The sequence below is a fragment of the Solea solea genome, chromosome 21 (assembly GCF_958295425.1).
Source record: "Solea solea chromosome 21, fSolSol10.1, whole genome shotgun sequence".
In the NCBI taxonomy this organism is placed as follows: Eukaryota; Metazoa; Chordata; class Actinopteri; order Pleuronectiformes; family Soleidae; genus Solea; species Solea solea.
This window is the reverse complement of record NC_081154.1, coordinates 5763168-5788776: the sequence shown is the minus strand read 5'-3', so window position 1 is coordinate 5788776 and position 25609 is coordinate 5763168. Positions and strand designations below refer to the sequence as shown.

Here is a 25609-nt window from a genome sequence, read left to right as displayed (position 1 = left end):
GGTGTAACTACTGTCAGCGGTGTGGACAACAACAATACCCCCCCCCCCTCCCCCTTGCTATATATGGACAGGTTCTGCACCATTATCTGGGTGACTTGCTGACCAGAATTCCTCATGTTTGAGCCGTAAAGAGCCTGTAAAGCTTGTCGATTGGTTGATGTTGTTACGCACAGCACGCTGAGTGTGTACAGATGCAGATGTCCGGTTTGCCAAAATGCTTTGGCATCTGCAGGTGAGCAACAAAGTTTGTTTGGTTCCCCGCGGGAGTAAAGGTCTGTGTTTTTATTTGCATAGTTTTCAAGTTGTTGTTGTTATCCCTCTAAGCTGCAGGGAGGTTTTCTTGCAAATGTTTCTGACTAGAGCTTGGAGAAGACGGTTGCATGCCATGGATTCTACCGCTAAAAAAATAAACCAGGACATCCATAATTTGATTTAAATCACAATCTCCATTTTGGTTCCTCACAAGTTGTTGTGTTCCATAAAGAACTGCATGTCTGCATGTTCAATCACAGCTGCTGCTGTTCCTGCACCAAGCAGCTCCAAGTTTGGTACAGTTTGGAACAGTAAATCTGTTCCAAACTGTACACAACCAGACTCAAAGATGTGCGGCCATCTGCCTCGATAGGTTGTGGTGAAAGGAAAGATGACAGAGAGGAGGGAGGGGAGAGAAAGAACAAGAGGGGGAGGGGAGGTAGAGACAGAAGATAGAGACCAGGAGCAGAAATACAACAATTGTATTAAGTTATAAGTTTAGACAAGACAGTTATGAATCAGTGATCACATGTTTATAGTAGTACAATTTCATCTAAATACCGGCAACAGCAGAGATTGTAAATACGAAATTATACTGATATCAACTTTAACTGTTATTGGTCTAGCTCCACTCGTACTGTACCGTACCATTACTCTAGTACCCCAGGGGGAGGCTACCGCAAAATGGAACGGTTGGAGGCCACTATTACATACATAGTGCATGCATACTTATATGTATATATATATATATAACACAGTACTTTGTACTTACCAAACTTACCAAAGTACCAAAGAAACAAAAAATCCCATGTCTATGAGCTTGTGTAGAAACACATGCTGGCAGGTAGTTTAAGAAGCCCACAGGGGGGCGATAAAAGGTTCCACACTGTAGCTTTAATATACTACAAATAGGTTTTGTAGTATCCAACGTATATTTTTGGTACTACATTCTTACATGAGTTGATGAACTGCAGCCTTGCTCGATAGCTCGCTAAAAGTAGGAAAGTCAGCTTTTTTCTTCCCTCAACTAGTTTCAAACACGAGTCCTCGCTCTGACCTCCTGACACGAAACACATTCAGGATACGAAGAACAACTCATTAGCAGGTCCTTGTGTAAACCGTCCTTGTTTCAATAAATGTAACGCTGCAAACTGAACCCTCCGGAACAATGTGTAAGCCGCTCCACGTCCAGGCCTCAGATGGTGGTCCCCCTCATTGACTCCGCATGTTTTTGTTTTTTTCCGCTAATGACCGTGGACCTGGATCCCCGATTATCAAACACAGATAAATGTTTACTGTGAGAAGGATGACATCACGAGAGTTAACGTCTGTACAAATATACAGGTGCTCTGCCGCCTCCCTGCCCTCCGCGTTCTCCACTTCCTCAAGTCCACATTGCTTCGATAAAAACAACCTCGATGCATCAGCGTCCCCGTGTTCACATTTGCTCCGTTTCATTTATTTTGTTGGCCGCTGAGAACATAAACTTTTACTTAGCTGTGTGTTATTAGAATGTGAGCTTTTCCATGGTGTGTGTGTGTGTGTGTGTGTGTGTGTGTGTTGACCTGAGGTTTTCTTCTCGGTCCTGTCACTGATTAAGCCTCTTGTTGTTTTTTTTACACAAAGCTTCATACATCAATAAATCACATAACGTATCACGACTGTTACTAAACAAAGCTAAACACTGGCACCGTCCGACCCGACATCCCATTTTAATTTTCAGACACTGGATTTGTTTAATGGAAAACTCTCTGTGGCACAGCAACAGTTGTCACGGTGCCATTCAGTGTATTTATACATTTTTGCTTCTCAAATCTAATATCAGAAAGTTGACGGGGGTAATATTCCCGTAGCTGGAAGAGGGTTTGTTTATATGATATCACTTTTTATATGTCTTTGTTTTTGCAACACATATGGTGTGTGTAGTATCAGTCTGAGTTTGATGAAGGAACATTTGCGTTTTTCTGAATTGTAATGTGAAAAATGATAATTTAAAGTTTTAATAACATTCTGTTTAACCATATTTTACACATTTAAACAATGAGTGGATTATAAACAGAGCTAGTGAACTACTCTATACTGTAAGTTTTTATTTTATTTAAAGGTTTAAATCTTTGTGCTTTCATAGTGACCTTTTATTTAGAGATCAAGGTGAGAAATAAAAGTGTTTTAATAGCTGGGCTACTAAAAATGTGCATCACATCCTACGTCTACGTCAAATTCGATATTCATTCGATAAAACCTCATCAAACCTGACTTCATTTTGTGTTTAAAATATGGAAAGCCATTCCCAACACTTGGGATTCCATTTTCCACAAATATTTGAAGGACTCGAGTAGATCTACAGTACAAAGTTCTGTGGTTTATTTCCAAGGTAGGCCTACAACGTGCCATTTGTGGTTTTTGTTAGCAGTTAAACTATATAATGACTATGTAATAATATGTGATAACTTATTGCACGGTGTCAAAAAGGTTTTGTGGCTCCAGATTAATTCGATTTGGGTGGCGAGGGGTCAAAAATGGCTCTTCTGATTCTAGCTTTGGAGGAAATGAGGTACAGGTGTGAAAAATTGGCATAACTCAAAATAAACTATACATACTGTATATATATATATATATATATATATATATATATATATATATATATATATACACATATATAGACAAACCCATGTCATAACGTATGCCCTTTTTATAAATGAAACTCCTGCCTGTCTGTTGAAACATTAAATCAGTCTATCTATACTCCAATCTTAAGAATGTTAACACACTTTTCCTCTCTTTTGCAACATGTTCACAGGTAATTGTCGCCTTGCACCTGGTTTTGTATCAGTCCGACAACTTTGAGGTGACATAGAACATTTTAAAATAAAATGCCTCACAGTAAAGCTGCTGCAGGCAAAAAAAAAAAACACCAGGACAGCCTCTCATCTAGTGAAATGGCTACTACTGTGTATATAATCTTTTCTGCTGAGGTTTCTTTTTCCTCTGAATCTCATTGCTGTCACACCCCGGTTCTTAAGAAAGACTTACATCCTCTCTCGTTAGACATTCAGCAGCCACACAGTAACCTGAACCCCTCACACACACACACACACACACACACACACTATCACAACCTGTCCCCTTCTTGTCTCGTGTTCTACGCGCATACATTCGTATGTTTATGTGCAGACAAAGCCTCGTATGCACACACATGTGCCTCAGCTGTAGCCGACACCAGCCCCTGAATCTAATATTCCCCCCATTGGAAACACATGTGGACGTTTGACAAAAACCTGCATGTTCCCTGAGTCAGTCAGTCAGTCAGTCAGTCCGTCAGCCTGCTGTCTGTTGTGAAGGTCAATGTCAACAGTTCTGTCCGGTGCAGCAAACTTTACAACGTGTGCAGGAGAGGCTGTTGTCATTTGACTTAGATTGTAATTAATTCTTATTCTTGGATTTTTTTTACTAAACGTTTTATTTAGTAGCGTAAGTTGCATATTGCAAACAAGTTAATATATTTTCAATCAATTGTATGCAGTCCGCCACTTACTATCAATTTATAATAGGTTATTTCTTATTTATTTATTTAAATTTAATTAACAATCAGAACATTTAACCCTGTTATGGGAGATATCACTTCATTACATCACAGCTAACAAGCTATATTAGCTTGCACTGTGTTTGCTTCCTTTGCCTCTTTGTTTCTTTAAAACTTAAGCCAAGGCAGGTTTTGAATTATATTCAAATAAATCCACATATTAGTTATAGGCCCGTAGTGTGACATTCAATGTATTTCTTGGGTGTGTTAAACAATCCAATCCCATCCAACTTTATTTGTAAAGCACTTAAAAAACCGTAGTGGACCAAAGTGTTGTAAAGAATCATGAATAAAAGACATAGTAGTTCTAAAATACATCTAAAAAAACAACTGAAATAAGTGAAAAGACATAAAACATGGGTAAAAGTAACACCCGTAAGCAAAAAAACATGCAAAAATAACATAAACTAACATCAACAACTGAAATAGTGTCAAAGGCCAATGGAAAAAGATGAGTTTTTAAGGAGAGATTAAAAAATAAACAGGTCAGAAGTCATCAGACATTATTTCGTACTACGTGAATAACAGATTCGTGTTATATTTTGACTATAACAACATGGATGTGTATTTGCTTCTCCAGCTTCCTCCAGAACGTTCTGGTCGTAGGTATCGGGCAGGTTTGTTGTAATTTGTCCGTTTTAGAGCGAGTCATCCAAAATCATTTTTGCTGAGTGTACAGTGATGACAAAGTTCCTGCAGGGAAAGCAGAAGTAAGCGGCTGCTCGGGGCTTTTTCATTCTCTACCTCGAAACCTTGCACCTTCCCAAAGTGCCAAATTTCCGCCCTTGGTTGCGGCAGGTCTGGCGCTCACGTTGTTGCTCTTTTGCGAGATTGTGGTTCAGCTTTACTCAGCTGCGCGGACGCCTTTTTTCTTTTAGCCACAGCCGCTCGCACCAAAGCCGTCTCCATTCTCTTTCACTGACTACTTCTCCTGATTTGAATGATTAAATCACTGGCAAAGCGTTCCTGACGTTCCGTTTTCTCAAGCGGCCGCTAATCAGCCGGGGGAAGTAATCGGGTAGCGCACGGGGGTGGGGGGAGCGTTTTTGAAAAGCGACACGTTGTGACAATCTGTTTTGGCGCTTTGTCAGAACCCGTCTTTTGTCACCGGGGCGGGTTTAGGAGCTAATAGGTGGTGAAAAGCGCCGCTTGGAGGCCCAGATGAAGCAGATTATTTTATGAATCCCGAAGGAGAAGGCGGAGAGACATCCAAGAATTAGCATGTGTGCTAGCCAGAGTCGGTCCCAGGAGGGAAACTCAAGTCTGGCCATGACGTCCCGGTGGACATCCTCTGCCGAGGTTAGCATATCCCTGTTTCGGCTGAGTTGCTGACAGTCGTTGCATGTGTGACCACGTGTGTGTGTGTGTGTGTGTAGCAGCTGAAAGACGTGTTATTTGGAGCCGTGAAGTTTAACGACGTTTGTCAGCTCTAATATGCAGAGAGCTGCCCGGGCTGCGGCCGAAAAACGCTGGAGCTTTTTCAGCTTTGCGTCAAGTTTATTTTAAAAGGAAGTGCTGGTTTTCCAGAGGACGACCCGCGTCTGGAATAAACACATGTTATTTGTAGTTATATGGACGGAGATGGACGTTTATTTAGAGACACACGTGCAGTCAGTCAGGAGGAGGGTGATGTGGTTTGCTGTCATCACATGTCACTGGATGATAAATGGGGGCAAATAGCTTTCTCATCATTATTAATATTACTATCTTTTTAATAACAGGAGCAAAATAAACACAACACTTTTGTTGTACTGGTATTTCTTATATTAATTAATAAATATTACTACTACTGCTACTATTATTAATAACAACAAATTTAGTTCCCATCTTTCATAGAAACTTAAAATGAGAAGTCATGCAACCATTAATAGACCCATAGCATACATGGATGATTATGATTAGCGCTAATATAAAATAAATACTGGACATTGTGTTGTTTGTGTTGCCAATTCATTAGAAGACCATTCTGAGCTTAATTTAGGCAAAAAATAAACATATTTATTAAATAAAAGACGTGTTTTTGATGATAAATGGACAACATGCCAATATAATGATAATATATGTAATTAATGTCATTAGCATCTGATGTCCTATAGGTTCTTTATGTGTTATAAGATCAGTTCTATATAGAATAGGAACATCAATACTCACTGTGTTTGACACATACAATGTTGGTGAGGGATGATTTTTCTGATATGAATTTATAAATATTGCTACTTCTACTAATAATAATTATTGTTTTATTATAATAATAACATATTTAGTTACAATTTTCAGATAAGCTTAAAAGGAGAACTCAATTTAGGCTCAAAATAAAGGTTTTAATTTTTTTTTTAAACTTAAATTTTGTGTTTGATGATAAATACTAACACTATGCCAATATTCTATGTTCTTTATATGTCTTTTGGAATTTGCTGTTCTTTTAGTCAAAGTATCAGTAATATTCACCATGTTTGACACACACAGCGTTAGAGATATATGAGCAAATTAATGTTTGATCACACAAGCTGACTGGAAAGGAAAGAAAATGAATTGTTGATGAATGAAGCAGTAAATTAGACTTTATTTTACTTAAATGTAAGAAAATATTCACGCATATATACAGTTACTTTAACAGATTAATCACACCTGTACAGCCCCTCCACAATCATGACTATAAATAATTATAATAGTATTACGTCTGTATTGAATTTGACTTGATCTGAAGCAGCCGTTTACAGAACATACAGTAAAAAAAATGCTGTTTTTTCAGCGTCGATGGGAACCTGGAGGCACATGTGCCACACATTTGTGTAAAAAGGCCCGACCACCGCATACCTCTGAAACCTAACAGGCTGTGAAACATTTCCCGTCCAAACTCCCGAATCCCATAATTCAGCAGGACACGCACCACCGTGTCATCCTCGCTCATCACCGGCTGCGTCCATCCGTCGAGAGGCAGCAGACGACACAGTCGAGTGGCTTCTCTTTCTGTCTCTCTGCTCCGCTCTGTCTGACGTGTCTGATGTGACGTATCGCGTTTCTCAATCTCGACCTGAGCCAAATCCAGTGACCGGCCGGTGTTTCTCTGTGCCAGTGAGGCCTGTCAGCTCAGTAACACATGTAATTGCTCCCTAATTCCCCGTCATTGGCTGCTTAATATCTGATTTATAGGTAATGAGCCATGTCCCATTCAGCAAAGCTCTGTCTGCGACTTTTGCCTCGCTTTGTTATGCCCCCCCCCATTTTTTTTCCTGTCTTTGTTTACTTGAAAACCGTTTCTTGTTTCTTTGCACTGTCGTGACAGCGAGGAAGCTCCCTCGTCCTTCAAACAGTGACGCAAAAACCTGATTTGAAGGAAGAATCCATCAGATAAATCAAATTATGTTTCTTTTTTTCCCCCCATTTTAAATAGACTGAAATTAAAATGTGATCGTTTCCAGATTGAGAAGTCAACTATGAATGGGTCTTAATTATATTTGTGTTTTCCAAACATGTGAAATCGTCGATCAGAGCTAAAGTCACTGAACTTCCAAATCCATTTTTAAGTGTTTTCTAAGATTCTGTGTTTTTCATTTGTCTCATACCGTATACATGAGTCCTCAAAGCGTCCATGCACACGCTTTTTGAATATTTTAATAAGAAAAAAATCTACACAATAACAAAACAATAAGCCACAATTGTAAAAACAAAGGAGACAAACTCAAAAAAAAAAAAGTCACAGCTCAATAAACATAAATCGTGCATAAATTGTTGTGTTCTCGACTTCACCTCCAGTAACTTCAAAGTCGGTTACATGCAGAAAAACAAACAAACACACTGGATAATAGAGAGAAAGAAAAGAAAACACTCACTATGGTTTCATGTTGATTTAATTTCTTTTTTTAGGTTTTAACCCAAAATTACAAGCGATTCAAATAAGATAATACAGGCATATTTTAATAGAAACATGATCATTTTGTAGTTGTAGGAACGTGTTTCATACGACTATACGAGTATTAGGGCCAAACTGAAGAGAGAAAAAAATGTAATCTTTCAAGTATAAAGTCGTCACATTATGAGAATAAAGTCGTAATATTAAAAAAGTCCTCATTTTATAAGAATAACGTCGTAATATAACAAGAATAAAGTCGTAATAATATTAGAATAAAGTCATATTATGAGAAAATAAGTTCACAAAATGCTCAGATTTTGCTCGAATAATAGTGATGACTTTATACTCAGAATATTAGAACTTTATTCTTGAAAGTTGACGCTAATACTTGTAGTTTTAGGGTAAGTATCTTTTTGTGATCACTAGTATTAAGTAACTCAGCACGACTCACCTTGCCACGTTTATTTGCGTTTCCACTAAATACCACTAGGTGGTACTCTCATCGTAGGAGATATTATGTGTGATGTCACAGGAAGAGTCAAGCCCGACAAAAATCAAGCTGAACAGATTTATCTCACTATACTAAGCCACAAACTAAAGCTGCTCCAGGTGAGGCTCGAACTCACAACCTCGGCATCACTCTGCAGGTTACTGTCTTATAAGTACCGCGCGCTGACCGATTGCGCCACTGGAGCCTGTTAGCATCGCGTGTACCTGCACATGGACGAGAATGCATCAGTAACAATCCTGCGTTCTCAGCAGTGGCTGAAGAGTGTGTTGTGAAACTTTAGGGATGCATAAATGAGGAAATGGCGCAGATGCACACACCCTCTGTAACTGATTTTCCTCCTTTCCAATTAGAATGAAGCCCCTTTTTTCACTAGCACGACTCACCTCGTGCACGGTTACTTTGTCTTTCCACTAGAGATAGTACCTGGTACGTGGTACTTTCTTTAGTACCTGCTCTGGTGAGGTTCCAAGCGAGCTGAGGCGATACTATGCGTGAAGGAAGAGTCATGAGCAAGACGTCCGACACAAGAATCAAGCTGAACAATGCCGAACTGTAGATCAGTTAAAAAGACTTAAAAATCCTTAAAACTTGGGTTCATCTCCAAAAATTACCAAGCAGAATCTCCTCATTTAGAGGAGTCTGGTGTATTTAGCGACAGCACTGCTGGATGTGACCGGCGAGCGCTGTATCAGACGGAGACGGACGTACTGAGCAGATCTTTTTAATGAACTGATTCTAATGATTCAGTTCCACTGAAAACAACTGCTCGTCACTAGTTGGTGTGTGTCGCGTGTAAAATGAAGTCACGGCAGTTTCATGCAGCCGTGCAGTCATAACTCCGCCCACTTTGAGTAGATGCTGTTTTTGTAGTGTGAAACCAACTTAAACTGTGCCGTGGTGAGCTGGGACCATAGGTGGAAAAGGGGCTATAGAGATAAACAACCATCCACACCTATGGTTGATGTAGAGTGTCCAATTTGCATGTTTTTGGACACTCTAGTTCAAAACTTTCTGGCAGCGGTGGGATTCGAACCCACGCCTCCGAAGAGACTGGAGCCTTAATCCAGCGCCTTGGACCGCTCGGCCACGCTACCTGTTTTATCCCCCTTACAGGCACACGGGACACGAGTTTGAGACATCTGCCATACAACGTATCTATCTCTGAGCTATTGATTAGGGCTTTACAGGCCCCCAATGTAGCAAATATGTGCATTTCTGACTATGTTTACTGTCTTTCTATAACAACCTTATGAGTGTTCGATAACTTAATTTTCTACATGGTATTTATCAAATATTGAGTAAAAAGCTGGAAAAAAATGTATTTGGGGACCCAAAAAAACTCTCCCGTGACCCTTCTGTGGACCCCGCCCCAGTCTTTGGGAATGATGAAATCAGCATGGGATGTCTTGTATTAATTTGAATTGAGCCCTTTATTCCAAAATAAAGCAAAACCATATTTGAAAGAGCCTGACTGTGTGGAGAGAACTCTCCACACTCATGTGACCACTTCTCCTGCACATCTCAGTCGACCCAGCGCGCCTGTTTTCATACGTTCACCCGCTGGAATTTTGAAACCGTTGTTGCATTTTGTCTTTGTCGCAATTAGTGGTTTGTGTGCCGGAGAATAATAACCTCGTATGATGTCCTTCAGCCGTGGTTTGCCCACAACCACCGCGTCTTTATACGTCTTAATGCACTCTCTCTATAGATCCATTGCTGTTGTTCATACATACGCCACCACAGTAATAATCCCTTCTTAAAAACTCTCATACCCAACATAAATCAGCCGTACCTCCTTAATTAGCTGCTACAAACCACAAATTCTTAATTAGATAAAACCGTCTGCATCGAATTATTGTTCCTTGTCCGACTAATTCTACATTTCTGTAAAGTTTTAGTTGTTTTCGTTGGTGCTCCGTCCGTTCCCATTCATTTCTTTGCAGACTACTGTACAGTTAAAGGGCAGAATAGGATAATTTAGGTCTTATTTGCAGATAAAAATATGAGATTTTTATGGGTTTTGGCAGCGACTTTGTGTCGGAAAAACCTTCATCGAGACAGTTTGGCAGCAAAGTGACTTGCAGAAGCTAAACATTAACAAATAGGAGTAACCTTTGCAACATTCGTCGGTGGATTCTCACACAGTTCTTAGCTGTAAATGTTGGGGAAAATGAGAGTCAAAGAGAGCATAACACTCTCAGATTATTTTATACCCACGTCTGATACGTTAAGAAGCTTGACCTGCATCGCAAAACAGCATTTTTTTATTTTTTATTTTTTTTGCTCCCATAATTGCTGAGTTTATGAGCCATTGCTTAGATATGAGACATTGTCGTGGGTGTTTATGCCAAAACAAGTAAACCAATCAGATTTAAGGGGCAGCAGGATTGCAAGGGGTTTTCAATTGTGCTGGTAAATGATTTATTTTAAAAAGGAGATTGGGTGATATTTTGTGATGGTTGAAATAATCCCTTTCAATGGCTGAAGTCAACCTCCAAAGAAAATAATACAGTTTACTGACTCATTAGTCTTTATTTTCACTGTGGACGCTCGGCGTTTACATCCACGTTTGAGCGAGTGCACGTTTGCGTGCCGATATTGTAGTTACACCTGAACGCATGCTTGCACTTGTGCGTACTGTATATACACGTGTGTGAGACACACAGCTGGACCTGGACTCCACACGGGGACCAGTTCATCCCCGCTTTTATTTTTTTTCCTGTATATCTGTGGTTTGCAGAGATGTAAACGTGCAACATGTGACCCTATAGTGACTGGATATAGGACCAGCCGGGCAGTAATTAAATAATAATATAAGGCGTATGGGGGTCACACGGCGACCGGAGTCGTCAAAGGTACGGGTATTTTAAGTACTTTAAAGACTCTGTATTTTAGTGCAAACACATTTAGAGACACAACAATAACTGGTTATTCTCTGTTTGAAGGGTTTTTGTGAAGTTTTAAAAACGCATTTAAGCATTTTTTTCTCTTTGGAGCCCCCCCTACAGTTTTGCGGTACGTCTTTTAAAGACACCAGTGACCATTTGCATTTGTTTATAACACAGAACATAAGTCATGTTGATTAGTAATTGTCACTGATATGTTATTATTTGACATTATCAACATTCTGGTTCAAAACTGGCAGCGGTGGGATTTGAACCCACGCCTCCGAAGAGACTGGAGCCTTAATCCAGCGCCTTAGACCGCTCGGCCACGCTACCTACTGTCTGATTGAACTGCCAGGCGCATGGGCTGCAAGTTCGAGACCCCCTGTGTCCATCCCTGAGCTATTGATTGAGACCTTACGCGGGCCCAAAAAGTGCAAATATGTGCATAATATAACACTTCGGACTATTTTTACTGCCGCTCTATACTGTCCTCATGTTGTGCGTGTTTGATAACTTAATTTTTTACATGGTTTTTTTTATCACAAATTGAGTAAAAAGCTGGGGAAAATTTTTTATTTGGGGACCCAAAAAAACTCTCCCATGACCCTTCTGTGGACCCCGCCCCAGACTTTGGGAATGACTTATCTTAGATGATAAAATCATCATGAGATATCTTGTATTCATTTGAATTGAGCCTTTATTCCGAAATGGACAAAACCGTATTTGGTAACCAACAGTGAAGTACACATCCTTCCATATTAAAACCAGCACTTTTACTTTGAAATTCTGTCAAATATCGTAATGGATATCTGATATTGCCCACCTGCTACTGAACCACTTTTTTGTTCTCTAATCCGGCCCCTTCTTGACCAGACTAGATGCTCATTGGCTCCCAGGTCATTGAAGTTTGACACCCCTGTTGTAAAGGGATATAGAAATAAAGACACACCAGTGGGGTAGGGAAACAATGGGGTTTCAACCAACAACCTTGACGTGATGACTTGACTGCTCCCCAGGGGGCAATACATGTATGCATTTGACCCTTGCTCTATCAGGAGTTTTCTAGAATTAGTAGTAAAGTTTCTTGGTGGGAACTTAAATGGGCAAAACTCACTGGCAGCGGTGGGATTCGAACCCACGCCCCCAGAGAGACTGGAGCCTTAATCCAGCGCCTTGGACCGCTCGGCCACGATACCTGTTTTCACCCTTCCACGCTCACTGGTCAACGTTTCGAGACCCCTGCCATACACTGTTTCTATCGCTGAGCTATTGATTGAGGCTTTACAGGGACCCAAAAAGTCTTTCTGCATCTCAGGCTGCAAAAGTCAGTCTGCCATTTCCTGTCACTGTATTTATTCATATTCTGATAGGAAACATTTCTGTCCATATGATTCAGCAGCGACGACTGGGTTAAGCACCGTTTCCCTCTTTCCAAACCGATGCCAGAAGACAAAGAACTCATCACAGAAACTTCTGGGACTTTTCCAGTTCCTCTTGGAAGAATTCCCATGAACTTCTGTGAAGCCGAGCCCGTGGCGTGACCGTAAATGACAGTCTGTGACATCCGATCGCCGAGCATCGAGTTGATCTTGGCTGTTTGTCGGCCGTTGTGGGCAAAACATGGAAGCGTGCGTAACGGGGAGGAGAACCACAGAGGTCACGCACATTGGGAGATGCTCGCGAAAAACCTCATGCAAACAGCTTGTAAGGCGAGATCTAATTTGAATGTTTCGAGTTAAACTCAACTTATAAATGGCTAATTTATTGAATCAGTGCCTTGATTTAGAATAATAAATAACACAGGCCAGCGGTTGCCATATGTCACATTAAAAACATAGTGTGTATCTAAGTGTTCCCTGTTGGAGGGCCAGGATTAACCCCAGAGCTGTTCCTGTTTTAGTTCTCCTTGCATGCAAAAGTCAATTTCAAAGTTCATCTGAATTTAATATGAGCCTTTACACAAATTAAGTGAGTGCGTTCCAAAGTTTAAGTCCCTTTAGCAAGAAATCCTGTCTTCATACTCTTACGAAAGACTTATGCTGCACAAAGACTGTAACTTTGGGGAATACTCACCTACTTTTACTGAACGCAGACTCTCTGAAACCCATACTTGCTTTAACATTGGCCGTGTGGATTCTTGTCCCTCACAGTCAGGGATTGTCAGGAACCGACGTCTCAGTGGCCAGAATGAACAAGACGGAGAGAGAAAAAAGGAAAAAGAAAAAGAAAAATCATCTCACCAAGCAAAACGTTATTAATGCCAGGCGTAAAGTAAATGTCACCCTCTCTTACGCCAGTCAGCGAAATGTGTTTCAAGTAAACACGGCTGCGAGAATAAATTAAGCGAGGCCTTAAACCTCGTACTATTTTCATTTTACGTTCATAAATGAATCATAAAACTAGTCCTGTTTGCTCCCGGTAACTTTAGTCGCTCTTTAATTTGGCAGTAAAATGAATAATCTGTCAAGCTGTAACTCATAAAAAAATCACTTTTTTTGAATCCCAAACAGTAAATTACATTAGGAAATTGCATTTTATGCATTCATTTAAATCGTATTCAAAAGTATTTGTCATTAAATTAGGCACATATAGTATATACATCTGTTGATATAGTTCATTTGTTTCTTTATCTTTTCATCTTGTCTGGTACCTTTCCTAAAATTGAGGTTTTATTCGAGTAATTTTAGTCACTTTAAGTGAAAAAATACAGCAAAAGTTAGATGTAAAGTGAATAAAAAATGAATTAAAGCAAATTTATGTAGACGGGGAATGATCTTACTTATTCTCCTGTTTTATTTGATCTTCTTTTGCTTTTTAAATCTTCTATATACCTGTCTATATATTGATGTTTTTTATTTCTCCAATTTGGTCACACGCACTCCATTTGTGAATAAAATAAAAGGAAGAAATATGAACTCGGGGCCAATTTATAATTCCAGACAGACGTTAACTGACCGTTGCTCGGAAAACGCTTTGAGTAAAAATAGAAACACGTACAGTATCTATACTATTTTTTTCCAACCTTTTTGCAAGATTTATATTTTATTTAATGCACTTTGGGATGAAAGAATGTAAGTGTGTGTATTAAATATGTACGGCTAATTGAACACAAACACAGAGTCTGGGCTTAAAATAAGAGAAGTGGGCAAAGGGACATATCAGGTATTAATGTTATACTGTTATATTTGTCCTGCTATAGTAGGTGAGATATTCTATGTCCAGACTATAATAAGACGCGAGGCCCCCCTAACATGTTTATCTTGGACGTGGCCCACACACACACACACACACATACCGCGGACTCAGAGAAATCAGGTGGACATTTCGGGGGCTACGTTATACTATAGTAGCAGCTTTTTACGAGACAGACAACACGCCTGGCTTTCGCCGGCGAAACCTCATGATGGACAGGCACTTCACCTGAGCCAAGAGCGGGCGGGCCCCGCGACGAGGGGGGAAAATGAAATAAAATCAATACTCGAACATAACTTTTTAAATAAACATTTGCACTCCGCGGACATTGTTGGCAGTGGGAGCCGGTAACCTGTCCCCATTGGTGGAACTCAACACCAGACCGTTCCGCGGAGCACTGGCTCCCATCGAGGTGATGGCTACTGGCAAGATGTGACGTGAAGAACAGGCTGTGTTCTGTTTATACAAGGGAAAAGAGGCAGACGCTGCTCTTTGCCCCCCCCCCCCCCTCAAGCAGAGGTTTTTACGGCTTGGTGATCACAACTAAAAGCCTGGAAGCTCCAAGCAACAATCTCCTCCAAGAAAGAAGAAATCAGATTAAAGTATAATTTCAAGTGCACTTGGCCCGGGACTCTTCCACAGAAACAATGCGGGGTGGACTCGGAGGTTTAAATGTAATTTTGATTGAGATTTAGCAGTCGGACTTTTTAGGTGTTAAGCCAATAAATCATCGGCTTAAAGAGTAAACAGACCAAAAAAAATAAATAAAACACTCTTTCCTGGCGGCGATTTAAAGTCTGAGAGGGAACATTTTTGCTTCGTACATTTGAGTGAAAACAAAGCTGTCATTTGCGCCGGGGTAATGTTCTTAGCGGTGGGTAAGACGTCCAAATATGTTGTACGAAAGGAAAATCGATGAAAGCTTATCATGAGGACTTGGCAGACATGGCAAAGCAACTGGATAGAAAACATTACACATTCCTAATATCTCTACAAAACATGTTTTGATCTTTATCAAGAACTTAATTATCCATTTTTTTTCTACCTTTTCTCTGAGGGTCATGGGGTCGCCAGACTAATTAGCATTCACACTTATACAGTGGGTTATAAGAGCCTCTATGACCTAATCCCAATCTCTATGTCATGGGACTGTGGTAGTGAGCGAGCAGGTTGTGGGAAGGCGCAGGGACAGAGTTTGGACACTTCATCTGGGATTAACCTGTGGAATGCAGGCCGCGTTGCAGACTGATGAGCAGTGTAAGAGTATCTGAGGAGGATTTTCTTTCAAAAAACAACAATAGACTGGTCTGGAACTAATAGTCCACAGGTTGATACGCTGGGTGGCCTGGCCTGGTCTGGTCTGGTCTGGTCCAGGTGCTGCTGAGTACGGTGGAAAAGACCTCTCACTCTCCTCACAGCTGGCTGAATGGACACACACACACACACAGAGAGAGACAGAGATGGACACAGCTGTTTCGTTGAGTCTCTCTCAGCTGCAGCAGCTGCCACACTTGAGTCCTGATGAAGTGGGTCACAGAGAAACACCTGCAGCCACAAATCAGACTTAGATTTGAATCAAATCTCTGATGTCTGAACGTCTCTCTGTGACCGTGGATTATTTTTTATCAACGACTTTGATGAGAAACATTCATTGAATTTTATTTTAGCTCATTTGCATTAAAGGTTGATTTTGAAGAAAATATTATTATGAGTAATAGTTTTACAACATAATCATATTGGTGATCAAACATGCAGTCAACTGAAATTTCACGTCTTATTAAAAGTAATTTTGGCACAAAGATGAAATTAATAGATTTTGGTGGTAAAAAAAAAAAGCTCAGTCAGTCATGAACTTCCATAGTTACCGCTTAAAGCTAACTAAAGTCAAGTAAAACATGGTGAAAGCGACACATTTTATGCTTTCAGCTTAAAGAATGAGATCTTTTTTAAGTTGAAGTAAGACTTGACACATGTTGGTCAACATGCTAACAACTAATTTAGCCGCACGCTAAACTGGAAACCACCTAATGCTAACTAGCTAAAAGGAAGTGTTTCGCACCCCCTAGCGAGTGGGAGTGGACATACATCGTTCAATCAATTAATTCATGGTTCCCATGGGTCCTTGAAATCCTTGAAAGTTTGTGAATTTGAATAACAAAAATATTCAAGGCCCTTGAAAGTTTTATGTAAACTGGTCCTGGAAATTCCTTGAAAAGTCCTTGAATTTGATGGCACCCAAGGTGTAGGAACACTGTTGATTCTCCAGTAGTGCTTGTATACACTGATGAAGACAATAGTCCGATTAAACGGTGTAGTCAGGCTTTTACACCCACTCAGTTGTCATAAAGTGGAAACTACATCAGCAATGTTTACATTTTCTTTTAGTAGTTGTTAGTAGTTTACCCCGAGGGATTCAACGTGGCCTGAAATTCAAATGTCATCAACGTGAGGGGACAAAAGTAGAGACACGAACTGTAGAACATCTCTGCATTTTCAGTTGACAGCTTACCAGAAATAGTCGGGCTGTTTTTTTTTGAAAATCAGGAATATATACCCAACTGTTTTATATCACCGCTGTTCCGTCCATGTTGCTCGTGATCCCACCACCAAATTAACCTTTGAAGGGAGAATGACGGCTCTGGGTTGAACAGTGGTCGTTTTAAACCAGTTTCCTGTTACAAGAAGCAAATTTCAAATTTAATCATGTGGTAGAAGCCAGATATTTCTGTCTGGGGCTGGTTTATACTTACTGGATTATACTTGTATTTCTATGTGTTATGCTAAGTTGAACAGTGAAAAGAGGAATACATTGGCTTGGAGACAGTCTAAAAGACAGGAGGGCGGAGCTGGAGATGCTGAGATTTTTCGTTGCGCGTGACCTGGATGGACAAGATGGACATATTCCAGGGACAGCTCAGGTTGAAAGGTTTTGAGATAAAGTAAGGGAGAGGAAGACGACAGAGAAGGTTCATGGATGTTGTGAAGGAGGACATGAGGACAGTTGATGTAACAGAAGAGGACACAAGGGAGAGTACAAGATGGAGGGAGATGATTAACTGTGGCGACCTCTTATGCTGCTTATGCCCTCACTGTCCATTTTTAAAACTCATCTTAAAACCCATTTTTATTCCCTGGCTTTCAACTCAGCATGAGACTCTGCTCTTGTTTTTAGTGTTTTATTGTTTTTATTCTCTTAATATCTTTATTGTTTTATTGTTTGAACATTTTTGTTGTTTTATTGTTTTTATTGTTTTAGTATTTTTATTGTTTTGCTTTTTGTTTTATTTCTTGTACAGCACTTTGTCTCAGCTACGGCTGCTTAAAGCGCTTTATAAATAAAGTTGAGTTGAGTTTAGTTGAGTGTTCACACTGGACACGATCTGACACTTGACTATTTTGTGACGCGATGGGAACGGTTAGCGCGATAGACGCGACAAAATCGCGCCTACAGCGTCCGGTTTGAATGCAGCATTAACAGGGGGAAGCCGTAAGAAGAAGGAGAGGATTAAAATCTGAATAATCAAAGAGCAAACAGTGACGTAATCTGGTCAAACGAGACGGACGCTGTGTTGGACACGTGTGCCCGGTCGCGTCGTCACGTGTGAAGACTGAGAAACAAGCGCCGTGTTTGCTTTTGCAGCTTCTGTTCCTGGAAGCGAGGGCAGGGCATGTGTTTTTAAAAGTGTCTGAGACACACGCACACACGCACACACACTTGTGTGTGGAGATAGATGACAGTGCTGTGGACACACTCATCACACACACACCTCCATGTTTATTGGGCTCAAGTGCTCGCACGCACACACACACACGAGATGACACCAAATAAACAGTGGAATCGCACAGAGGACGTCTTACCAGATGTGTTTCACATCGTTGTCCTGTCTCTTCTGAATGTTTTGTTTGTCTCTCTCCACACACACACACACACACACCCTCATCCACCTGCTTTACTCACCCTTGCCACATGTGCGCCGCTGACTCCGCGTAAATATGAAAATACCCATAAATCTCCCGTTCCGTTAAGTCTTTTGCTCATTAGCCGCCTCAGAGACTCGCGCGTAAACAAAGCTGTCAGTCGGGGGGGGGGGCGGTCGCCATGGACAACATGACAGTCGACGCACGCGAAACTTACGGGAAAACCACAGAGAGAGGAAGAGTCGGTGAAGACGTGATTAATAGAAATGTCAAACGTGAGTTGCTGGGAGCGGAGGACAGCTGCAGAAACAGCTGCGAGGACGTTTGGCGGAAGTGAGGACAATGAGAGTCATCCTCACGTTCTGTTGAATTTCAAACAGTGATTTAGTTGGTTAAAGAATGTTTTATATCCGCGAGTGTCTTCACTACGAATGCTGTACGTGTGTGTCTGTGTGTGTGTGTGGGATTTGCCCTTAAGCAAGGCACTGCCAGGTGTGGATGTGCGTCCCATTGTGAGTATGAAGCTAAATGAAGCATATATATGGGAGGTTCACTGAGACAGAGTGCGCAAAATATTTATTTAAAGATGTCGTGGCTCAAGTCGGGAATGCTGAGTCAGGGATTCCTCTGTGATTGTGTCCCTGTTTTCTCTGCTTATATTTTGGAAATTATCGTCACTCAAAAGTATGAAAAGTGAGCACAGAGCTAGTTTTTTTCTGTCATGCATCGTGGAAGGAATTATGTAACACAAGTGCCACCTGTGAATGACCCAGAGGTTTGGAACCATACACTGCGTGGCACTGCGTATACACATATTTCAGACTAACTGATAGCAAACAAAAAATAGTCATTATGTAATACTGAAACGCTATAATAGTGTTTTTATTTACAGTGTATATGTATAACTCAAACAAACTCTTCAGACAGTTCCTCCAATCATCACGCAGGAGCTAAGCATCCGCGCCCCCGCCCACTTCTCCATTGACTCCCAGAGAAGCTGAGCTTCTGTGGGAGTGACAAGTAAAAACTTCATATGCAAACAATAAACCTCAGTTGTAGGTTTTTGTTTGTATTCTCACAGTGTCTATGGATGAAACCAAGGTTTCTTTTTTTGATACCAGTGAGTCTTTGGCACGTTTATGTTACTCAGACGACAGGGAACGTGAACTGGTATCACTGCTAACTGGCCTGAGGACACTTCAGAGGTCACAGAGGTGTTGATGATAAATAGCTTAATAAATTTAAAGGTTGACCAAAAAAATGGGTTTTAATTTGGGTGATACCGACTTCTGATTACCCAACAGAGTGTGTGATTAACCTCACAAAGCTCTGCTCCCCCCGCAGGTTGAAGCTGAAATCACGTAAGATGATACGTCATCCGGGATAAACGGCTGATTCTGAAGGAACTTGTGATGCACGTTTAGAATTGAAATGTAAATACAACACAGTAAATGTCTAACTTTGACATTTTAGAGGTAGACATTTTAGATCAATCACCACTTGCTAGACTGTGATACTGGTTTTGTATCAGACATGGAAAAGAAGTGGCATTAAGCCTTTTTCAGCACATTTCATTGAGCTTTCAACAACCGCACCTTTGCACTCTCATATCTGGCCATCCGGTAGTTTGGAGTCACTTGAATGAAGTCATTCTGCATCATTTGTAGATTGCTCTCCGCTGAGACCCTCGGACTTTTACCTCCAGGCAAGTAGGAGGAGGAGGAGGATGAGGAGGACGCGTGGCTGGCAGCGTGGCAGCAGAGACCACAGCCACCTCGCCGCTCATGAAGGCCCCCATTCACTGCCGTTCACACAATTTTCACGCTGGAGCGAGAAGCGGAGAGAGACTTCCCCCCCAGTCTTAAAGAGAAAACAATTGCCCCTCCCTGAAAAATTCCTGCTAATTTGCCAACGCTGGCGAGGCGAGGCGAGGAGCGGCGCGAGTGATGGACGCCTGCCCGTCTCGGCGCAGACTGTGTGTCCCTCTGTGTGTGTGTTTGTAAATGTGAGTGTGTGTGTCCTTGTGCTACTACATGCCGCGAGCGTGCCAGCTACTCCACCAGTGTCAACTTTGACACATCCCTGATGCATCCTGTTCTGAAGTTTCACGAGTCAAACGTCCAACATCCCTTTCCCTCCAAACACGTACCACATTCCCCCCCGTCCTCCAAACTAAATGTCTCTTTCTGTCTGTCTCTTCTTTTTTTTAAAAATCATTATTTTTGCTTTGCGCCTTTTGTCCGACCGCTGGTCGCATACGTGAATGACTTGTTATTGTGTCCAGTCACCACTCACGGCAACATGAGTCAGAGTGTAATTTCACTTTCCATATTTATTTTGCTGCCTTATTAGAAACGGTGCTGCTTGTTCAAGCGAAGGACTGTGAGGACGCTCTGTGCTGCCGGAGCAGAGGAAACCAGCAGGAAACCTTGTCTCATTTAATGTGTGTGTGTGTGTGTGTGTGTGTGTGTGCCTGCAGTGTTCACGTGTGTGTTGATAAATCAGGTGGCTCTCGTCTTCAACACGTCAAAACGTGTGTGTGTTTGTTTGCGTGTCAGGCGTAGCGTGACGTGAGACAGAGACATGGACATTCTGGTGTCGTTGAGGAGGAGGAGGAGGAGGAGGAAAATGTTTTTATTTTGCAGCATCTTTCCACCACAGTGATGGTTAACACCGGTGCCTCACAGCACGAAGGTTCCAAAGTTCCTTTTTTTGTGTTTTTATGGTGCGCTTCGTTTACGTCGGAAGTGGGAGTGATGTCACCTACGAAAAATGGACGCAGATGTTGCTCAGGTGAGCCGTCTACGTAACACACTGACATAAATGAAGCCATTTAAGGGCCATAAATAAAAGGTTTCAAAGAAATTGAACCCATCAGTGATGGCAAGTATACGGGTGCAAGAAAGCTCTATTTTTCTGCTTTTTTGGTATCCATCCATCCATCCATCTTCTACCACTTTATTCTCCACATGAGGGTGCTGTGCCAATCTCAGCTGACATAGGGCGAAAGGCGGGGTCACATCCTGGACGGATCACCAGTCCATAGTTTTAGAATTTCTAGATATCGCAGATAACAGTACTCATGCCAAATCCTGTCGGCGACGACAGAACACAGCTAGATTTTTACTCCCTTCCTGAAACCAACACGCTCATTTTTCCAGCAAGGAGTACACTCCATAAGGCCTCGTTGTGGCTGGGGTCAATTTAGACTGTCCAACTTGCTCAGGGGAACCCCAACTCCTTGACCTGCAGGGATTCAAACTAGCAACCCTTATGTTACAAGCCAAGTTCCCTGTCTGCTTTTCTGTGGCCTGCCCGAAAGTAAAAATACTGTAAAAATACAAAAAAAAATTCTAGAGCTGTGACGTGTACACTCACTGATAAACGTCCCTTTCCTGTGACTATTTCAAAATAAAAGTCTGGCTTTGTTTCAGTAGTTAAATTGATCAATCGCGCTCCACAGATCTTGAGCATTGTCTCTTCGTATGTCTCACCGCATCAGATTTTCATTCTTAAGATGTCCACACACACACACACACACAGACACCGCGACATTCTGAAGCAAAATTTCAGTTTCTGAGGCTGTTTCTCATCTGAGCTCCAGTTCTGCCGTCACAACTGTTAATATCACAACAATGGCCCGTCAACTGAGCTTAGCAAGAGTCAACCTGAGGTCACCCGTGAGGACGTCCAGAGCCGCGTGCGCGTCTCCACAGACAGCGAGGCAAAGAGGCCCACAGATGAAACCGTGTGCGACCCTCTTAATGTGAAGCAAATGAGACAGACGTGGAATTAAAACCAGCAGAAGCACCAGCGTTCGTTTAGATGCAGGTCTGATCGGCCAAACTGGTCGGGCACAGCTGATGTGATCAAAGGTCAGAGGGTCAAACTCTCCCCTCGGATCGCTTCCACCCCGTCTGCAAACGAGAGGCCGCTCTCCCTCTCTTTCCTCCTGCAGTCAGCTGGCATGGAGAAGAAGGGCTCTTTGACTCATGTGGAGGGGGGAAATGATGTGGGTGTAGGTGGAGGAGGGGGGAGGGGGGAGGGTCTCAGCGCTGGTGGAGTCTGATAGTCTGGCTGGTTTCGTCCAGGCTTTTTCCTCCAGGGTCTTAAACAGTCACAGAAGCAACAAAAAAAACAGGGGAGCCGGGGAAATTTGTGACTGCACATCCCCACCATGTGGACTGCTGGCTGACAGGGCCGCCGGGCGAACAGTGGAGTCACTGCGGAGAGATAATTATTAGTGCATGGCGGAGACAAAGGCTCTTAATTTGCGGAGTGTATCGGGGTCTCCGATGACACTGAGAGAGAGAGAGAGAGCGCAGTTGTTGCGTCGGATAAACGAGTGATGAGACAACAGAAAATGTTGTCTTTTTTATACTTTTAAATAACAGATCACTGTGATGTCATTATTGTTTAAAAAGCATTGATTCATATTTTCCAGTCCCTGGTATAAATCTAATCTATAATGCTGGTGTTTATCTTTGCAACCTGTCGAGCTTAAAGGTCCAGTATGTAAACATCACTAACAAATGGGAGCTATGGTGGCCTTCACGTACCAAAAAGGATGTTAAAAACTCAGCTTTTCCGATATCTCTCACTCTCTTCCATGTCTTCTTTCTTCTTTGTTTATATATAGTTTATATTAGGGGTGTAAAAACTCATTATTTTTAGTTCAGCGCTCTCATACAGTGAAATTTCATCTCAAGTGTGCCAGACCAGTAAAATCATAGCACAATAACCTCTAAACAACAAGAACTACAAAATGTTTCCCTTTGTTTTTACATTTAATGAAGCAAACAACCTACAGATCTTAGTGCATCTACAAAGGCACAAAACATTAAGTCACAAGTATCTGGAATTTTCGGGCCGAATTGGACCCTCTGGTGGGCCGCTTCTGGCTGTATGTTTGACACCCCTGGTTTATATTATAGTTTTGTGTAGTTCAGCTGAAAAAAGTCCGTTCTGGCTGCTGTAAACCCATGGCGGCACAAAAGTACAAACAAAAGCCTTTTTCTAAGGCTACAAAAAACAAATGAGTGTTGTTTTTTTATTATAAAACAGGAAAAACAATCAAACATACTTATGGATAGTATATAGTATCATCTGCCAATAAACATTAGACAACTAGACAAACCCAAAAATTTAGTGTCTGTAAAGCAGCAGAGTGACAGTACAGTAGATATTGTTCCAAATTTGTCAAAACTTGTTTTTTTTTTCCACAAGTCAGTCGTTATTTGCTCCTATTACTAGATTTCTAAGCACGTGACATAAACTGACAAAATATTCACCATTTCACTCAGACTGATGAAGATGTTGGTTTAAAGAGCCTGATTATTTTCTTTCATTTCAAAGTGATAAATGAAGGGAGACATGCAGACACAACAAAGAGATGGTTTTTCATATATATATATATATATATACGGTCCATTCAATAAACTCATCAGCCTCCCCCACTGTTCAGTAGCTGTGCCGCCCTCACGCTGACACCTAATCCAGACTCTCTACCATAACATTTTCATAAGGGTCACGAGCAAACTGCGTCTTTATAAGGGAAACGACACACGCAATTAGTGTTCGGCGGTGGGAGCGTGTGCCGCCACTGTTTCCTGAGTGTATACACTCTGATAACGTGTGTCTTTGTGTGTGTGTGTGTGCGTGTGTTTTTACAATGATTAGGGCCTCAGAGCGAGAATATTAAAAGGATGACAAACTAAAGGATCAACTTCTGACAATAAAGAGTTGGCATAAGTGGGTTTTTTTTTTTTATAGGTTTTTGAATGAGGTCTTTCAAGCGACTTCTCTCTTTGCCTGTAGCGTTCACACTAATTCACGCAGAACTGGAACAATCTTGCTTTTTGATTGGCTACTTATTATTCCTCAGTATGTTGTGGTCAAGTTCGTCCCGCGGGATTCAACTCGCTCTCCATAAAACACACACACTGATATTTTACTGGCTTTAACATCTAATTAACTGCAATTAATCACGCTGAAAACATGTGTTTTTCGTGTTATCGTAGCGTGCTCAAAATGTAAACTTTAATTGCGGCCGCTTTAATTGATTGTGACATCATGCGCCGCTTTCCCCGTCCCCCCTTTTTAAACACAAGATTGATTTCAATAATGTTAAATGTTTCCCTTTTGCGTTAATCAGCTCTTCAGTGAGTAATGGGGGTCGAGGATGCGTGAGTTTTATGTAACATTGTGTAACCTCATTCACGAGGGAAAAATACACACTTTTAAATGTAATGTGTGGCCATAACGCCTTAAAAAATGGTGACAACATGCATATTAGTTTCTATGAGCAGTTAATCTTGTCTACTTGAGGTCAATTTGACAGATTTAAAGGTGCAGTGTGTGACATTTGGGAGGGTTTTATTGGTAAAAAATGTAATATACTTCTTGTAAGTAAGTGTATAACATCTTTAAAACTGAAAAATTAGCCTTAGAATAAGTCTTTGTACTTAAGGTAAGAGCTTTTGCAGCATAAAGGCCCTGGTATACGCATTGTGCGTGGCACTGTGCGTTCCATATCGCAGATCTTGTTATACTTGCGCGTCAGGGTCCTGTTGTATCCCACACACATTTACACCTTTCAAATCGTAATTAGTTGTTTTTGCACACGTCAATTAGTTTTAATTACTGTAGTTCAAAAATTACTGGCAGCGGTGGGATTTGAACCCACGCCTCCGAAGAGACTGGAGCCTTAATCCAGCGCCTTAGACCGCTCGGCCACGCTACCTGTTATTGGGTCTACCAGGCCCATGGGCCATGGGTTGAAGTCCCCTGCCATACACATGCCGCGTGCACCAAAGTGCGCATCCTATTGCATGCTGCATATCGCGGACGCTGGCAGGGTCCTGTAGTATCCCACTTCACCATCAGGTGGCGGTACAAGTCTGAAACGCATTCCTACCAAAGAAGAAGAAGAGAAATGTTGGATTATAGGACAAAGAGTTGAGGAAAAGAATACGTGACCTGTCAAACACACACTCGTAGCTGCTGCAGCAGCAGCCGCAGCAGCAGCGATCTGGCATCGCGTTCGCGGACATGCGGCTCCACGAGAGCAGCGCAGGCCTTTCACCGAGGCCAACGCCTCGTCCTTCAGCACCTCCAGCCCAGTGAGTGCATCGCTCAGCATCCACAGCTGTCCTGAACGGCCCAATAATACTGTCAGTGTGCACATTCTTGGCAGACAAAGGTCGAAATGGTTTCGATTAAGACCCCCCTTTTATTGCATGTTCAAGTACACACACACACACACACACTCCAGAATCCATCCACACCCCAGCGTGTGCCAGTGAGCTGTGTTGTAAAATTTTATATGACAAAGTGGTGGACAGACTGCGGCCGGTCTGCGATTGTAGACGTCTCACTGCTGATGCTGACAGCGTTATTGCTCTGGCTCTACT

The 25609-nt window shown here is 41.7% G+C and overlaps 5 non-coding genes across 5 annotated transcripts; all 5 read right to left on the bottom strand.

Moving 5' to 3' along the window:
- Positions 1–8289: 8289 nt before the first annotated feature.
- On the bottom strand, positions 8290–8383 carry trnai-uau (transfer RNA isoleucine (anticodon UAU)). The gene is made up of 2 exons: positions 8346–8383; positions 8290–8325 (listed from the first exon to the last, which is right to left on the bottom strand). It is a non-coding gene; the product is annotated as a tRNA-Ile (tRNA).
- An 828-nt stretch (positions 8384–9211) lies between these two features.
- Positions 9212–9293, bottom strand: trnal-aag (transfer RNA leucine (anticodon AAG)). Its single transcript has one exon. It is a non-coding gene; the product is annotated as a tRNA-Leu (tRNA).
- A 2045-nt stretch (positions 9294–11338) lies between these two features.
- Positions 11339–11420, bottom strand: trnal-aag (transfer RNA leucine (anticodon AAG)). Its single transcript has one exon. It is a non-coding gene; the product is annotated as a tRNA-Leu (tRNA).
- Positions 11421–12201: 781 nt separating this feature from the next.
- Positions 12202–12283, bottom strand: trnal-aag (transfer RNA leucine (anticodon AAG)). Its single transcript has one exon. It is a non-coding gene; the product is annotated as a tRNA-Leu (tRNA).
- A 12574-nt stretch (positions 12284–24857) lies between these two features.
- On the bottom strand, positions 24858–24939 carry trnal-aag (transfer RNA leucine (anticodon AAG)). The gene has a single exon. It is a non-coding gene; the product is annotated as a tRNA-Leu (tRNA).
- Between the last annotated feature and the right edge of the window lie 670 nt (positions 24940–25609).